Genomic DNA, 16,821 nt, shown 5'->3' with positions numbered 1-16,821 from the left:
ATGGAATAATGAAATAAATACAATACATTAGCAAACATTAAATACATAGAATGTGATGTTAAAGGAGAAAACTTACCCGAATATAGTCCTTTTGCAGGACCTGAATGATGGTAAAACAGGTCTCTGGAATAATGATCCCCAGAGCCTGGGGGGAGATGTCTGTCGAGAACTTGATGTCCTGCACACTTCTCCCTGTCGCCAAGTACCGCAAGGTGGCTACTAGGCTTTGTTCGGGAGTGATGGCTTGCCGCATGCAGGTGTCCTGCTTGGTAATATAAGGGGACAGCAAAGCCAACAGACAGTGAAAAACAGGGTCCATCATCAAGGGATAATTCCTGAAATCATTATGATTATTCTCAAGGATCTCCGGCAACAAAGGCATGTGCGAGAATTGGTCACGTTGGAGCAACCAATTCTTGGTCCATGAACTCCTCCTCCCCCTGTTCATGGACTGGTCTTGGGTCAAAGCAAGAACCCCCACACCAAGCCCCCGCATAGCACGAACTCTATGTCAAGTATGTAACCACAACATGGATTCATAACGGTCGGCTGGTCAGAATGCACTAACAGAACGCAATGAAAATCAGAAAGAACCTGAGAAGAACGAGCTGAAAATCAGAAACGATCGGACAAGAACGCACTGAAAATCAGATACGTACTAGAAATAGCACGCACTGAAAACCAGATGCGAACTGACTACACACACTGAAAACCAGGTACGAACCCATAAGCACAAACTGAATAACAGTAATGATCGGAATAGGCTGAAAAGCGCAAATCGTCTCTCACCAAACTTCTACTAACATGAGATTAGCAGAAGGAGCCCAAAGGGTGGTGCACTGGCTATTGAACGTCCTTTTTCTAGTGCCATCTTACGTGTTGTACGTCAGTGCGTTATAGCCGATCGGAATTTCTGAAAACATTTGTGCGACCGTGTGTATGCAAAACAAGTTTCAGCCAACATCTACTGGAAATAAATCCACGGTTTGGTTGTCGGAAATTGTGATCATCTGTATGCGGCATGTATGTTAGAAAGACACAAGATTTCTAAATTCCCGAAAAAGTCCCACATTTCACCTTCTACATCTACATGTTGAGAACTATATAACCCTTCATAGTAGTTTATAAAGGTATCTACAATTTCTGGGGGGGGTATGAAGTAATCCTACCAGTAGTTGCCATAATGGCAAGTATAACAGTAGAAGTGGAATTTGCTCTTGATATGGCCTACACCAGGGGTCTCCAAACTTTCTAAACAAGGGGCAGTTTTACTGTTCTACAGGCTTTGGGGGGCCAGATTGTTGTCATTGGAAGTAGAAAAGGTCCTGATGTTAGTAGGAAGAAAACAATGCCCTATCTTTGGTGTCAGTGGGAGGAATTGTACTCCATCGTTGGTGTCATTGGGCCCAATTGTAGGTGTAATTGGGAAGGAATTGTGCCCCATTGATGGTGTCATTGAGACCAATTGTTGGTGTCATTGGGAGGAATGGTGCTCCTTCATTGGTGTCAGTGGTGAAGTTGTGCACCATCGTTGGTGTCAGTGGGAGGAATTGTGTCCCATCATTGGTGTCATTTTGCCCAATAGTTGTTGTGAGTCAGAGGAATTGTGCCCCATCATTGGTGTCATTGGGAGGAATTGTGCCCCTTCACTGGTCTCAGTTGGGGGGATTATGCCCCATTGTTGGTATCAGTGGATAAAATAATGCCCCAAGGGCCAGGTAAAAGCAAGCAAAGGGTCGCATCTGGCCCCCAGGCCACAGTTTGGAGACCACTGATCTACACTCTATTCCTCTTCATAAAAACATAATTTTTAAACAAACGTGTGTTCTCTGCTTTTGTTAGAGACACATTTTTATACTCCTACTGCTTATTTTACCAATTAGAAAATGTAGTAGGAGATGGATTATCCATATATTGTTTTTCTGACAAAGTAACTTCCTAATGGATAATTCACACTCTTTTGGTACATTCCTTAATTTTCAAAATGTGTTGTATTAATAGTCTTCAAAGGGAGACCTTAAAGTGATTGTAAAGGATCGTTATTTATTTAAAAAAAAATAACAAACATATCATACTTACCTCCACTGTGCAGCTCGTTTTGCACAGAGTGGCCCCGAATATCCTCTTCTGGGGTTCCCTGGCGGCTCTCGCAGCTCCTCCCCACATCAGATAACCCCCTAGGAGGAGAGCTCTTCCAAAGGGGTTACCTTGTGTGCTCACTCCCGTGTTCAGCATTTGCGTCCACAGACACAAATGCCGGACTCGGCTCCGGCCCCTGGCACCCGCATCATTGGATTTGATTGACAGCAGTGGGAACCAATGGCTGCGCTGCTATCAATCTATCCAATCAAGAGCCGGAACCCCTTGGAGAGAGGGACAGCGCGTCCCCGCCGAGGAGATGAAGAGGCTCAGGTAAGTGAAACGGGGGGCTGGGGGGGCGGTGACTGCCAGGTGTTTTTTCACCTTAATGCATAGGATGCATTAAGGTGAAAAAACATGAGGGTTTACAATCCCTTTAAGAGAATCCCAGAACACCCCTAGAGACTTGGTACCAGTATTTATTTCAATAAACTCCATCAGGGATGTCCACACAACCTCTGGGGACTCAATTAGCTCTAGTCAAAAGGGATTTACTTTCCATTCTACTGGGCGGTGACTCCCCCAATGGCATTGAAAGTATCAATAGTGAATGATCTGAGAAGCCTCTAGGCATATCATTTATACTCATTACAAGATGTAATAAATGGTCATTGCCCAGGGCTAAATCATTTATCAAAAGGGTGGAATGAGTTCAAGAAAAGCAGGAATATTTAAAGTTAATTGGGTTTCGCAGCCTCCATATATATATCTCACAATCCTGCTTCATTAATTAATTGAGAAAAAAAAAATGTAGAATTAGGAACCATCAATTCACTAGGTGAATTGATGGTTCCTAGTGAATCTGCTTGCATATTTAGAACCATATTTAAATCTCCAACTTTTATCCTGGGTTCACACTAGTGCTATGCAGGAACCAGCATGATTCCAGCCCCTTTTCCCGCATAGCTCCTCTCCCACAGGCAGTTCACACTGCCTTGTGTGAACGCTGCGGGTGTCATTAACAAAATGAATGACAAAGTTAATGACCCCCCCACTTTAGTTCACAGATCGCAGTGCGAACTGTGAACTCACACAGGAATCAGATCGCATAGGTGAGAACACCCATGCGATCCGATTCTAGTGCGGGGAAAAACAAGTCCCTGCACTATGTTCTGTGCAAATCCAATGCGAGTTCAGCCATACAACTATATGGCTGAACTCGCATTACTCAGAGATCACATGTGATCGGCACCTGCAGTGCGGGTGCGAATCACATGCAATCACTGACATTGCGCTAGTGTGAACCCAGGCTTAACACTGGCACCCCAGATTTATCAGAAATAAATTGTATCAAATTATATAAGAGTATTTAAAAAAAAAAAACTGTAAAGAAAGATATACTGACCAACCTCATCAATACGGGATTGTCTTCAGGAAAACACCACCCCTTGTTCAATGGCATCCTTAATAAGGTGCAGTTCCTGCAAACGAATGACCAAATTATAGGTGTTTACCATTGTAAAAATTGATGTTCTCTTTATGGGGTTCCCCCACCCCTGGATATTCCAGGAGCATATACCTACAGATTTAGATAACATATAAATTACAAAGGGGGGGGATTTGGGACTTTGAATGAGGTCGGTGTGGGTGGCTAAATGATAAGTCAATATAGGAAAAGATACTTTTTTTGTCAAAAAAGCATCACAGTATATCAAAATATTTTACATAGTTACATAGTCAGGTTGAAAAAAGACACAAGTCCATCTAGTTCAACCATAAAAATAAATAAATAAAAAATAATATCATACTATCTGCTATATTCAATCCTATAACCACAGTTGATCCAGAGGAAGGCGAAAAACCCCAGCACAGCATGATGCAATTTGCTACAGCAGGGGAAAAAAATTCCTTTGTGATCCCCGAGAGGCAATTCGATTTTCCCTGGATCAACTTTACCTATAGATGTTAGTACCCAGTTATATTATGTACAGTTAGGAAAGAATCCAGGCCTTTCTTAAAGCAATCTACTGAGCTGGCCAGAACCACTTCTGGGGGGAGTCTATTCCACATCTTCACAGCTCTTACTGTGAAGAAACTTGTCTGTATTTGGAGATGAAATCACTTTTCCTCGTATATTTGTACATGTTGATCACATCCCCCCTTAATCTCCTCTTCTTAAGAGAGAATAAATTCAGTTTATCTAATCTTTCCTCACAGCTGAGTTCCTCCATGCCTCTTATCAGTTTGGTTGCCCTTCTCTGCACTTTTTCCAGTTCCTCGATATCCTTTTTCAGAACTGGTGCCCAAAACTGAACTGCATATTCCAGATGAGGTCTTACTAATGATTTGTAAAGGGGCGAAATGATATCTTTCTCTCTGGAGTCCATACCTCTCCTAATATAAGAAAGGACTTTGCTCGCTTTGGAAACCACAGCTTGACATTGCATGTTATTATTGAGCTTATGATTTACCAATACCCCCAGATCCTTCTCCACTATGGACCCCCCCAGTTGTACTCCCCCTAGTATGTATTATGCATTCATATTCTTAGCCCTCAAGTGCATAACTTTACATTTATCAACATTAAACTTCATCTGCAACATAGTCGCCCAATTAGACAGTGCATTGAGGTCGGCTTGTAAATTGGAGACATCCTGTAAGGATTTTATTCCACTGCATAGTTTGGTGTCATCTGCAAAGACTGAAATGGTACTTTTAATCCCAGACCCTATATCATTTATAAAGATATTAAAAAGTAAGGGTCCCAGCACTGAACCTTGGGGTACACCACTGATAACCTTAGACCATTCTGAGTAAGAATCATTAACCACTACTCTCTGAATTTGGTCTTTTAGCCAGTTTTCTATCCATTTACAAACTGATATTTCTAAGCCTGTAGACTTTACCTTAACATTAGCTGTGTGTGGGGAACTGTATCGAATGCTTTTACAAAAAGTCCACAACCACGTCCACAGTCACCCCTCTGTCTAGGTTTTACTTACCTCCTCAAAAAAAGAAATCAGATTTGTTTGACAACTTCTGTCTTTCATGAATCTATGCTGTCTGTTGCTTAAAATATTTTTTTCCAGCAAGAACTCGTCTATGTGGTCTTTTATTAAACTCTCCAGTATCTTCCCAACTATAGAAGTTAAACTAACAGGTCTATAGTTACTTGGTAAAGACTTTGTTCCCTTTTTAAATATAGTCATCACATTGGCCCTATGCCAATCCAGTGGTACTATTCCCATCATTAATGCGTCCCTAGAAATTAGATACAGTGGCTTGAAATGACATAGCTCAATTCTTTTAGGATCCGTGGGTGGATGCCATCTGGTCCAGGTGCTTTATCCACCTTTATTCTGTCTAAATATTTCTGGACCACATAATTTTGAGCCATTGTGGATCATTTGGGGCTGTGTCAATACTACCCCCATTATGGACTTGAGCTCCCCCATGCTTCTTTGTATACACAGAACCGAAGAAAATATTTAATACATTTGCCTTCTCTTTGTCCCCAGTCACTCACTCTAGATTATTTTGTAAAGGGCCTACATGCTAAGACCTGACCTTTTTACTATTGATATATTTGAAGAATTTTTGGGGGGTTTGTCCTATCTTGTGCAATCTGTCATTCGTTTTGAATTTTTGCATCATTGATTTCCTTTTTACATATTCTGTTATATTCTTTGTAACATTTAAACAACAATAGTGTTCCTTCATTTTAATTTTTTTAAAGCTCTTTTATTATTGTTTATAGCTTTTTTAACTTTGGCCGTGAGCCACATAGGGTTTATTTTTAGCCTTTTAAACTTATTGCCCATGGGAATATATTTTGCAGTGAGTTCACAGTCTTTTTTAACCACTTCAGCCCCGGAAGGATTTACCCCCTTCCTGACCAGAGCGGTTTTTGCGATTCGGCACTGTGTCGCTTTAATTGACAATTGCACGGTCATGCGACGTGGCTCTGAAACAAAATTGACGTCCTTTTTTTCCCACAAATAGAGCTTTCTTTTGGTGGTATTTGATCATCTCTGCGATTTTTATTTTTTGCGCCATAAACAAAATAAAAGCGACAATTTTGAAAAAAATGCATTATTTTTTACATTTTTCTATAATAATTATCCCCAAAAATTATATAAAAAAACATTTTTTTTCCTCAGTTTAGGCCGATCCATATTCTTCTACATATTTTTGGTAAAAAAAATCGTAATAAGCGTTTATTGATTTGTTTGCGCAAAAGTTATAGCGTTTACAAAATAGGGGATAGTTTTATGGCATTTTCATTAATAATTTTTTTTTTTACTAGTAATGGCGGCGATCAGCGATTTTTATTGTGACTGTGACGTTATGGCGGACATGTCCGACATTTTTTAAAAATTTTTGGGACCATTGTCATGTATACAGCAATCAGTGCTATAAAAATGCATTGATTCCTGTATAAATGACACTGGCAGTTTATTGATTTTTTTGAAGGGGTTAACCACTAGGGGGCGGGGAGGGGTTAAGTGTGTCCTAGGGGAGTGATTTCTTGTCAAAAGAAGTTTATTGAGTATACAATGTTATAAAGATACATAAAGTAAGTTTACAAGGATCTATAAAGTAAGCTCATTGTTTTACAGTAGGGTTTATATAGGTAAATATCATGAAATTTCAAATATTAAACATTGGGTTCACGTAAACCTAAATTAAAGATATATATCATTTCCTTAGTTACTTTTGTAGGTATTTAAATGATTTATACCTACTATACATATTGTTTACAAGTAGAGTGTATATAGATCAAATAAATTCTGATAATAAGCTTTAAACGTAAGGTGGAGAAAAGGAAAGAGAAAGAAGAAAAAGGGTTGAAAGGTAGAGGTATGGTCCACAAGGTTGTCCCGCTCGTCAGTTTATTATTCTTTTTAGTTTTCTTTGAAGCCTTAGAATGGGTGTCTCTGTAAGTCATTGAATCTGTTACCATGGCAACAGGACAGAGTCATTGAAGTTTGACAGGAACTGTTGTTTTATCCAAGGATGCCAAAGTTTTTCAAATTTTGGAATTTGATTTTGATCGATGGCTACCATCTTAGCATGGGACATTGTATTATTAATTCTGTGAATTGTTTCTGCTAGTACCAATGTAGGAGATTTCCATGCCTTGGCCACTGTTTGTTTTGCAGCCGTTATTAGTTGGATCATAAGTTTGAATTGAGAGAGTGTTAACCATTCCGGTTTTAGATTAAGTAAAGTTAAATATGGATCTGGTTGTATTATTTTTTTAAATATTTTAGATGCAATCACGAAGACTTCCTTCCAGAAGGTTTGGATTACTGGGCACGTCCACCATATGTGTAAATATGTGCCTATTTCTGGGCATCCTCGAAAACAAAGAGCTGAGGTATTAGGTGAATATTTTGCCACTCTAGCGGGTACAAGGTACCAGCGAGTTAGGACTTTATAATTTGTTTCCAGTGCTAAGATGTTGGGTGAAGATGACTTAGATGTGAGCCATATGTTAGACCAGTCCGTGTCTTCTAAAGTTCGTCCCAGGTCCTCCTCCCACCTCTGAACGTAAGAGGGTCTATTAAGATTTGCTACTCCATATAATTGATTATAAAGTGATGAAATTGTACCTTTAGCAAATGGATCTTTTGTACAGATTGATTCAAAAATGGATAATTGGGATAATGGTGTATCCCCCTTTAGGAATGGTGTATAGAAATTTTTGATTTGGAGATATCTAAATATCTCAGAGTTTGGTAGATCATATTTTTCTCTAAGCGATGGGAATGAAAGGAATGATTTAGATGCTATGAAGTCATTTAGTGTCTGAATGCCTGATGTTGTCCAAGCTTTAAAAGAATTTGGGTAGATCCATGCCGGATAAAAGGCCGGATTTCTGATAAAAGAAAGGAGAGGATTGTGTGGAGATTGTAGCTGATATTTGGTTTTTAGTTTATCCCAGAGAGATAAGAAGTGTTTAGTTATGGGATTATGAATTTTAAAGCGGTCTTTAGGATCAAGCCATAATAAATTTGATATTAATAGAGGGTCATTTTCTGAAGCCTCTATAAATACCCATAATGGGATTTCCTGTTTTGCATGGTATTTGGACAGACTGGCCAAATGTGCTGCTCTGTAGTAGTTAGTAAAATTAGGGTATCCCAGGCCTCCTTTATTTTTGGGAAGATGTAGTGTGTGTATAGGTATACGTGGTTTAGAAGAGCCCCATATAAACGAAGTTGCTCTTTTTTGTACTATTCTCAAAAAATAGGAAGGAATTGGAATAGGGAGGACTCTGAATAGATAAAGCAATTTGGGTAGAATAGTCATTTTGATTGCATTAATCTTCCCCATCCAGGATAAAGGAAGTTGCGACCATTGTTTTATTAGATTTGTGATCTGTCTTAATACAGGAGGATAATTGGTTGAGAATAAGTCAGAATGAGATGCTGTTAAATAAATTCCAAGATATGGGATTGATTTTTCTGCCCATGTGAATGGGAGTGCAGCCCTAGCCGGGATCAATTCCACGTTTGTGAGTGAAATATTAAGCACTAGGCATTTCTTAGGATTAATCATAAGGCCGGATAGGGCTGCAAATCCATCAAGAGCTGGTATTAAGTTAGGACCAGAGACCTGTGGTGATGATAGAAAAAGTAATATATCATCTGCAAATATACATAATTTGTGTGTAATACCTCCTACTTCAATGCCAGTTATAGTTTGGTTTGTTCTGATATATTGGGCCATGGGTTCGAGTATAAGGGCAAATAATAAGGGAGATAATGGGCAACCCTGTCGGGTACCTCTTTCGATATTAAAGGCTTCAGATTTGTATCCAGCATATTTTATATAGGCTTTGGGTTTATTATATAATGCTTTGATCCATGTTAAAAAGTGGGGTCCAAAACCCCATTTTTGTAATGAATATTGCATATATTGCCAGGATACTGTGTCAAATGCCCTCTTAATATCGAGAGATAGAAAACATAAAGGGATTTTCCGTTTTTTAGCAATATGTGCCAATAACACTGCCCTGCGTATATTATCGCCTGCCTGTCTATTTGGCATGAAGCCTACTTGATCTCTATGTATTAATTTTCCTATAATGCTATTGAGGTGTTTTGCTATTATTTTTGCTAATGATTTAATATCGAGGTTTAACAGAGAGATAGGCCGATAATTCACACAGGAAGTATCATCAGAAAGGGGTTTTGGGATCATACAAACAATTGCCATTAGTGTTTCTTGCCGAAAAGAATGTCCATCTAGAAGTTTGTTAAAAGTTTCAGTGAGAATGGGAGAGAGTATTTCTGAGAATGTTTTATAGTATAAAGCCGAGTAGCCGTCTGGGCCTGGTCTTTTGTTAAGTTTTAGGTCTTTTATGGCGTTAGCAACTTCATCTATAGTTATAGGCTCATCCAAACTGCTTTTTTGATTCTGAGATAACTCAGGTAAGGTTATTTTTGAGAAGAAGGATTCAGCCTCTGTAGGATTAAATTCATTGTTTGTCTTGTATAAAGTTGCGAGATGTGAGTGAAATTTATGGACTATTTTAACTGGATTACAAGTGTAAACATTTTTTGATAATTTCAAACGTATTGGTTTGAAAGATTTGTTAGTTGAATTTAATGCCCGAGCCAAATATGTACCTGGTTTGTTTGTATTCATGTAGAAATTGTGTTTGGAGCGTTTGAGGGATTTATCAACTGACTCAGTGAGAAATAGATCGTATTCCAATCTAGATTTTTCCAGATGAGATTTTGTACTCTGAGATGGATTATCTTGAAATGATATGTAGGCTGCATTAAAATTGAGTTCTAGTTTTTTTGCTAGATTTTTGCGTTCCCGTTTAAATAGTGCCATTTGTCTTTGTATTGTACCACGCAAGACAGGCTTATGAGCTTCCCACAGTGTTATTGGGGAGATGTCTGTTGTATTATTAATTGATATGTATTCCTTTAAAGCTTGTTCAATGGCCATCTGATGTAGTGGGTGTTTGAGCATTATGTCCGGTAAGTACCACGTTGGGTCATGCGCTTTTGGTATGGCTGAGGCTATAGTAGTGTATACTGCATTATGGTCAGACCACGGAATCGGAATTATATCTGATGCAATAATTTCTGGTATCATTCCTATTGTTAGAAAAATATGATCTATTCTGGTGAAGGTTTGATGAGGGTGCGAGAAATAAGTGAATTTCTTTTTCATTGGGTTACTTTCTCTCCATGAATCTACCAGATTGTATTTGGAAAGAAGTTGAGAAAAAGGTAATCTAGAGGTTATTTTGGATGGTGTAAAAAGGTGATTTATCTAGAAATGGGAGGAGGACCTGGTTCGAATCCCCACACATTATCACTGTTCCTATTTTGTGTGTATTAATCACTTGTAATATATGTGAGAGGAATGGTGTAGGTTGTTTGTTAGGAGCGTAGTAGGAAATCACCGTGATTGCTGTATCCATTATATAACCCATGCGTATCAGGTATCTACCTTCTGGGTCTTTAATTTCTGATGATAAGGTGAATGGTGTGGATCGGTGAAATGCAATTAGAGTTCCCCTTTGCTTGGTACAGGCAGAAGCCGTGTAAATTTGTTGATAAAAAGGAGAAATATATTTTGGAGTAGAATCTTTGGTGAAGTGTGTTTCTTGGAGGCATACTATGTGAGCCTTCTTGTTATGGAAAGTATGGAAGGCTTTGGTCCTTTCTTGAGGGACATTTATTCCCTGAACATTCAGGGAAAGTATATTCAGTGGTGCCATGGCAATAGATCAAATAGTTTTGACTTACTTTTTGTTATGCAGAGCTGACTGCGCAGATCAACCTGTGTGGACTGAAGAGATGAATAGATAGAAAAGAAACCAGTGAATTCTGGAGTAAAGAGTAAACAAAAAAACATATGAGATTAGATGATACATTGTATAAATTATTTTTTGCAAGTAATCACAATTTACCCGTGAAAGAGAATAAATATCTCTATCAGGGGAATAAGTGCCTTCGTCACACTCCCACATAATATGGTTGGGAGAATGAGGAGGGCTAATGGGGGTACACGGATCTTCCGCTTACAGGAGAGAAGTGCTATGTCAAAAGACATCAAAATGATGTTTCATTAATTGGAGTGCAGAATATAGTTTTTGTTGAAATTATTTATTCCAGGGTGGTTGTATATGGTTAGTCTTCCCCTAGGCTAAATAATTCAGTTAGAAAGGTACTGTTAATAACTTTGGTATTGATGAAGATAGTTTGAATTATTTTGGGATTTTAACCCTTTTAGAGTAAACAATTACATATTTTATTCATATGTAACTGTTTAGATATGTTAACTCATAAAATTGAGGTTGTATTGCTTCAGATTAGAATAAACAAAAACATAATTCTAGGAACTAGTTAGGTAATAATATATTTGTTTTAAGAAAAGAAAGAAAAAGCTTCCATTACTTCTGGATTATTGAACATATTTGTCCTAAAAAGTAATACATCTATTGTTATTACCTGAAAATATATAACTGAACAAGAATTTCCTTATTTCACTTATATATTCTAAGGCTATATGAATCAGAAGTAATAAGAAATATAACTCTAATGTAACATGATCCCACACAGTGTGTGACTATCAGAATGCAGTTACATTCAGTTATAAATATAGGTTTTTTATAGAGAACCATCTCTTAGTATAATAAATGAAGAGATATCAGGAATTAGGATGTCAGTCCATTGAATCTTCTTGGTCCATGGATGATGTGGCATAACGGCCTCTTTTGTGAGAATGATGATTCCCATTTTGTTCTGAAATTTTCTGGGTGCTGCCTGAAGGTGAAGATGATGCCATTCTTCTGGATGTGGGAGTGTTGCTGCTTGTGGGTTCTGTCAGATTTAATTTTAAAAGGGTTTGTTGTAGTTCATCTGCTGATCTGCTTCTGTAAATTGTACCTTGGTAGTTAAATCTGACTGAAAAGGGGAAGCCCCATTGATACATAATGTTGTGGCGTTGCAGTTCCATTAGTTGGGGTTTCATGGATCGTCTTTTAGTAATAGTAAGTTGGGATAGGTCAGCAAAAATGTGATAATTGTATCCTTGAAAATTAAGTTCCTTTTTTTCTCTTGCAGCAATTAGTATTTGTTCTTTCATTCTGTAATAATGAAATTTTGTGATTATATCACGTGGGGGTCCATCTTTCTTTTTGGCTGTGAGGGCTCTGTGTACTCTGTCCAGTTCTAAACGTTCAATAGGGATATCTGGCTTTAGTTCTTGTAATAGAGCAGTAATAGTAGATTGCAGGTCTGTCACAGTTTCAGGTATTCCCCTTATGCGCAAGTTTGAACGTCTGGCTCTATTTTCGTAATCTTCGAGCTTAGTTTGAAGTATTAAATTCTCTTTTTTTAATAGTTCCAATTCTGTTATATTTTCTTGGGTTGTAATTTCAATTTCATCCATTTTTATTTCTAAGGCTGCGGTGCGGTTTCCCAGCTCTCTTATTTCTTTGGTTAGGCTGTTTGTTATTTGGTCTGAGGTTTGTTTTAAAGCCTTATGAAGCATCTTTTCAAATTGTAATAATATTACTGGGGATACTGAGGAGGCTTGTGGAGAAGTTTGTGAGAGGATTTGTTCTGTATCTGACTCAAATGGAGAGTCTTGCTGTGACATTTTCTGTCTGTGAGAGCACCCTGATGCTGTATCTTGTGAGTTGACTGGAGCTGCTTCAGCTGCAGTGAGTGCCTGTGAGCTCTTTGTGAGGTGATTTTTATTTCTGCCACGGTTTCCTCCCAGTACCATATTTCCTGCCCAAACTTTCACAGTTTGTTCCCTGGGGCAAAAAGGTTCAAATGGATACCTTTTGAGCCTGCAGGCTCCGCTTTGTCCTTCTCTTCTCTCCTCAGCGGTGTGGAGCTCTAACAATGCATGTCTGCTCCGCTAGGCTCCGCCTCCTGCCCCCCTAGGGGAGTGATTTCTAACTGTCAGGGAGATGGGCTGGTGTGTGATGTCACTGATCTCTGCTCTGATGACAGGGAGCAGAGGTCGAGTGACACTTGTCACTAGGCAGAACGGGGAGATGCTGTTTACAACGGCATCTCCCCGTTCGTCCTCTCCGTGAGGCGATCGCGGGTATGCCCATGGCGATCGAGTCCGCGGGACCCGCGACCCAGCTCACAGAGATCGCGGCAGGCGCGCACACGGCGGCAAATTCAAAGTAACATACGGGTACGTTACTTTGCGCAGCCGTGCCATTCTGCCGACGTAAAATTACAGGAGCCGGTCGGGAACTGGTTAAGAATTCCCATTTCTGTTCTGTGTCCATTGATGCCAATATTCCCTCCCAGTCTAAGTCTTGGAGAGCAGCCCTGTTTTTATCTTTCCTGTATGTGCTTTTTGCTTACAGCTAACATCAAATGAAATTATGTTATGGTCACTTCTACCCAGATCTTCCTTTATATGAACATTAGTAATAATCTCTGCATGGTTTGAGATTACCAGGTCCAACAGAGCATCATTCTTAGTTGGGGCCTCAATAAACTGGACCATAAAATTATCCTGTATTAGGTTTATAATTGCTTGCTCTTTAACTGTTTCAGCAGTGCCATTACTCCAGTTAATTTCCAGGTAGTTAAAATCCTCCATTATTATCACTGTTCCAGCCCTTGTAGCCTTTTCCATCTGTGCAAGGAGCTGAGTCTCCACCTCCTCATTAACATTGGGTGGTCTATAACAAACTCCAAAGATTAACTTTGAACTACGCACATCTATATGCAGTTCCACCCATAATGCTTCAGCCACATCACACTCTCCATCAATTAGGGCCTCATTCACACTCGGTTTGAGATCTCTTCTCACATAGAGACAGATCCCGCCAACTTTCCTTTTTACCCTGTCTCTCTGAAAGAGTGCATAGCCAGGAATATTAATTGCCCAGTCATGTGAGGAATGAAGCCAAGTTTCAGCAATACCGATTACATCATAGCTCTCCTCGTGCACCAGAGCTTCCAACTCACCCATTTTGCTTGGCAGACTTCTGGCATTGGTGAACAAACACTAATGCATTATTACATTTTGCTCTGGTGTTTTGCATATCTTTTTTAGTAGTAAAAATGGCACTATAGTTTCCAATAGTTGTTTGCAACATGGGAAATTTCTTGTCACCTGCCATTACCCTCTCCCCATCTATCCCCATTCCACCCTCCATTAATGTCTGACCCCTAACTGACCTGTCTGCCTGATGAAATTCTAGTTCACTCTCCCCACTCAATCTTAGTTTAAATACTTCTCCAACCTTCCCATAAACCTATCCCCCAGCACAGCAGACCCCCTTCCATTCAGGTGCAAACCATCTTTAGCATATAGGTTGCACCCCAATAAAAAGTCAGCCCAGTGATTTAGAAATCCAAACCCTTCCTTCTTACAACAGATCTTAAGCCATGCATTCAATGTAATGCATTCTAATCTCCCCTGCCTTTCCTGTGTTGCGCATGGCACAAGCAATATTTCTGAGAATATCACCTTGGAGGTCCTTCCCTTCAACTTAGCAGCCTAGTTCTTTAAATTGATTCTTAAGGCACTTCCACCTTACATGTATTCTGTCATTGGTTCCAACATGGACCAAGACAGCTGGGTCATGCCCACCCCCCCCCCCAGTAATTTATGAACCCGGTCCACCACATGCCAGACCCTAGCACCAGGGAGACAGAAAAACATCCGGTTGAGGTGATCCTGGTGACAAATTATTATATCAGTCCTTCTGAATATGAAATCCCCTATTACCACCAACTGTCTATGCCTACCCGCACTCCCCTCACCACCCCTACTAGATGGGCTGCTCTCCTGGCTGTTAGGGGTAGCAGTGACATCCAGGGCTTCCACCTCTGTGTTTGCCACCTCCACATCTTCACTCAACTTGGTAAATTTGTTTTGATGCACAAACACAGGACTGGCCTTCCTTTTCTGTGAGCCCCTTCCACTCCCTTTAACTACATTAACCCATCTTCCTACCTGATAATCCTGACTTACCCCTGCACTCAACACATTGACCCTACTGACCACCTGCTCAGTGAGCAGAGGACCCCTTTTGAGGTTTTCCTTTCTGCCCAGTGTTGCAACTTGCTCCTCCAGATCTCTAATGCAAGCTTCCAGAAGGGCAACCCGTTCACATCTGTCACAGTGGTATCCATACAACATGCTGTTGCTCCAATTTTGCATACATGTGGCACACTGTGCACTGAGCAAAACCTTCAACCCTGCTAGCACTCATTTCCCAGTTACAATATAATTACTTATAGAAAGTTTAAGATGTTACTTACAGGTTAGAAGACTCCTGACCTAACTCCTAGTTTCAACTCCTGGTTATTAACTCTCCACTTTAGTTCAAATTTCCACTTATGTTCACAAATTCCAGATGCAAGTCAGCATTAGCAGGAGCCAGCTCCAAAGGTAGTTGTATAGACACTTATATACACCTGTGAACAATTAACCACTCCCCTTAATTAGCAGAGGGGAAAAATGTGCTGTTTAAAAAGTGTCAGAAAAAGGAGGGAAAAAGGAAAATTTATTATCAAATACTTACCGTAATTTTCCTTTCCTGATGGACTCCATGGCAGTCTACGTGTGGGTAACCCCGCCTCCTCTCCAATTCTATAGGACCCCATACCCTATAAGATTGAGCTCACCTGAATAGACTGTGTTCCGTAACTAGCCTACTCTTTGACCAATGGGTGGGGACTCCGTCTGCCATGGAGTCCATCAGGAAAGGAAAATTACGGTATTTGATAATAAATTTTCCTTTTTCCTGACAGACTCCATGGCAGCCTACGTGTGGGAAATAACTAGCCAATCCACACGGGTGGGCATGCTAAACAGCAATAAATTTCAAATTGACCCGTCAACCGACAGGAATTATAACCAAAGTCCACAGAAGATAGCAAAGCAGGCTCAATATCGTAATGTGACGATAAAGTTTTAATAGAGGCCCATGAGGCCGCTTTATAGATCATGTCTGGAGCCACATGCCGGGCTGTTGCCCATGAAGTCGCTATACCCCTGGTGGAACGTGCCATCACTGTTTCCAGAAGATCCAGGCCCCTAGTTCTAAAAGACTGATGGATGAACTAGATGATATAGGCCGCAGTTGTTCTAGCTGAAGCCCAATTGAGTTTGTTACCGCCAAAGTGCAGGTCGGCTGAGTGTCTAAAAAGGGAAGAAGCAGCTTGCAGGTATACCGACAAAATTTTGCCCATGTCCAGAGGATGAACTTCAGCGGACTCCTGGTCCTAAATGTTGTTAGGATGGTCTCTTGGTCTTTATGGAACTTTGAGGTAATTTTTGTATTTGAGCTGAGTCTAGGAATAAGGACCATCCGGATCGGAAAGAAGGACAGAAGAGGTTCTTTGTAATTTTAGTGGCGCGACCTCTGAGACCCTCTTGGCCAAGGTAACAGCTACAAGGAAAGTGATTTTAGACAAAAGGTCTCCAAATAGAAAAGCGGGGAAGGCCCCGTATTTACTGGGTTCAGTCAGTGAGTTGTGGACAAGAGGAAGATCCCAATTGGGGAACCTTGGTTTAGTTTGAGGGCTGAGTTTTAACTCCCTACGGAATCACTGCTGGATAAAAGGGTGAACAGTCCACGAAGTACCGGAGAAGGCCGACAAAGCTGAGACTCAGACTCTTAGAGAGCTGATGGATAGAGACAAATAAAGAAAGCCGGAGATAGCCTGAGCCTTGGATTTCTTCCTGATCTGCCCGAAGAATATGATAACTTGACCGATT

The sequence above is a fragment of the Aquarana catesbeiana genome, linkage group LG10, assembly GCF_042186555.1.
Source record: "Aquarana catesbeiana isolate 2022-GZ linkage group LG10, ASM4218655v1, whole genome shotgun sequence".
Lineage (NCBI taxonomy): Eukaryota > Metazoa > Chordata > Amphibia > Anura > Ranidae > Aquarana > Aquarana catesbeiana.
The sequence above is the reverse complement of the archived record's forward strand: the minus strand, read 5'-3'. Positions refer to the sequence as shown.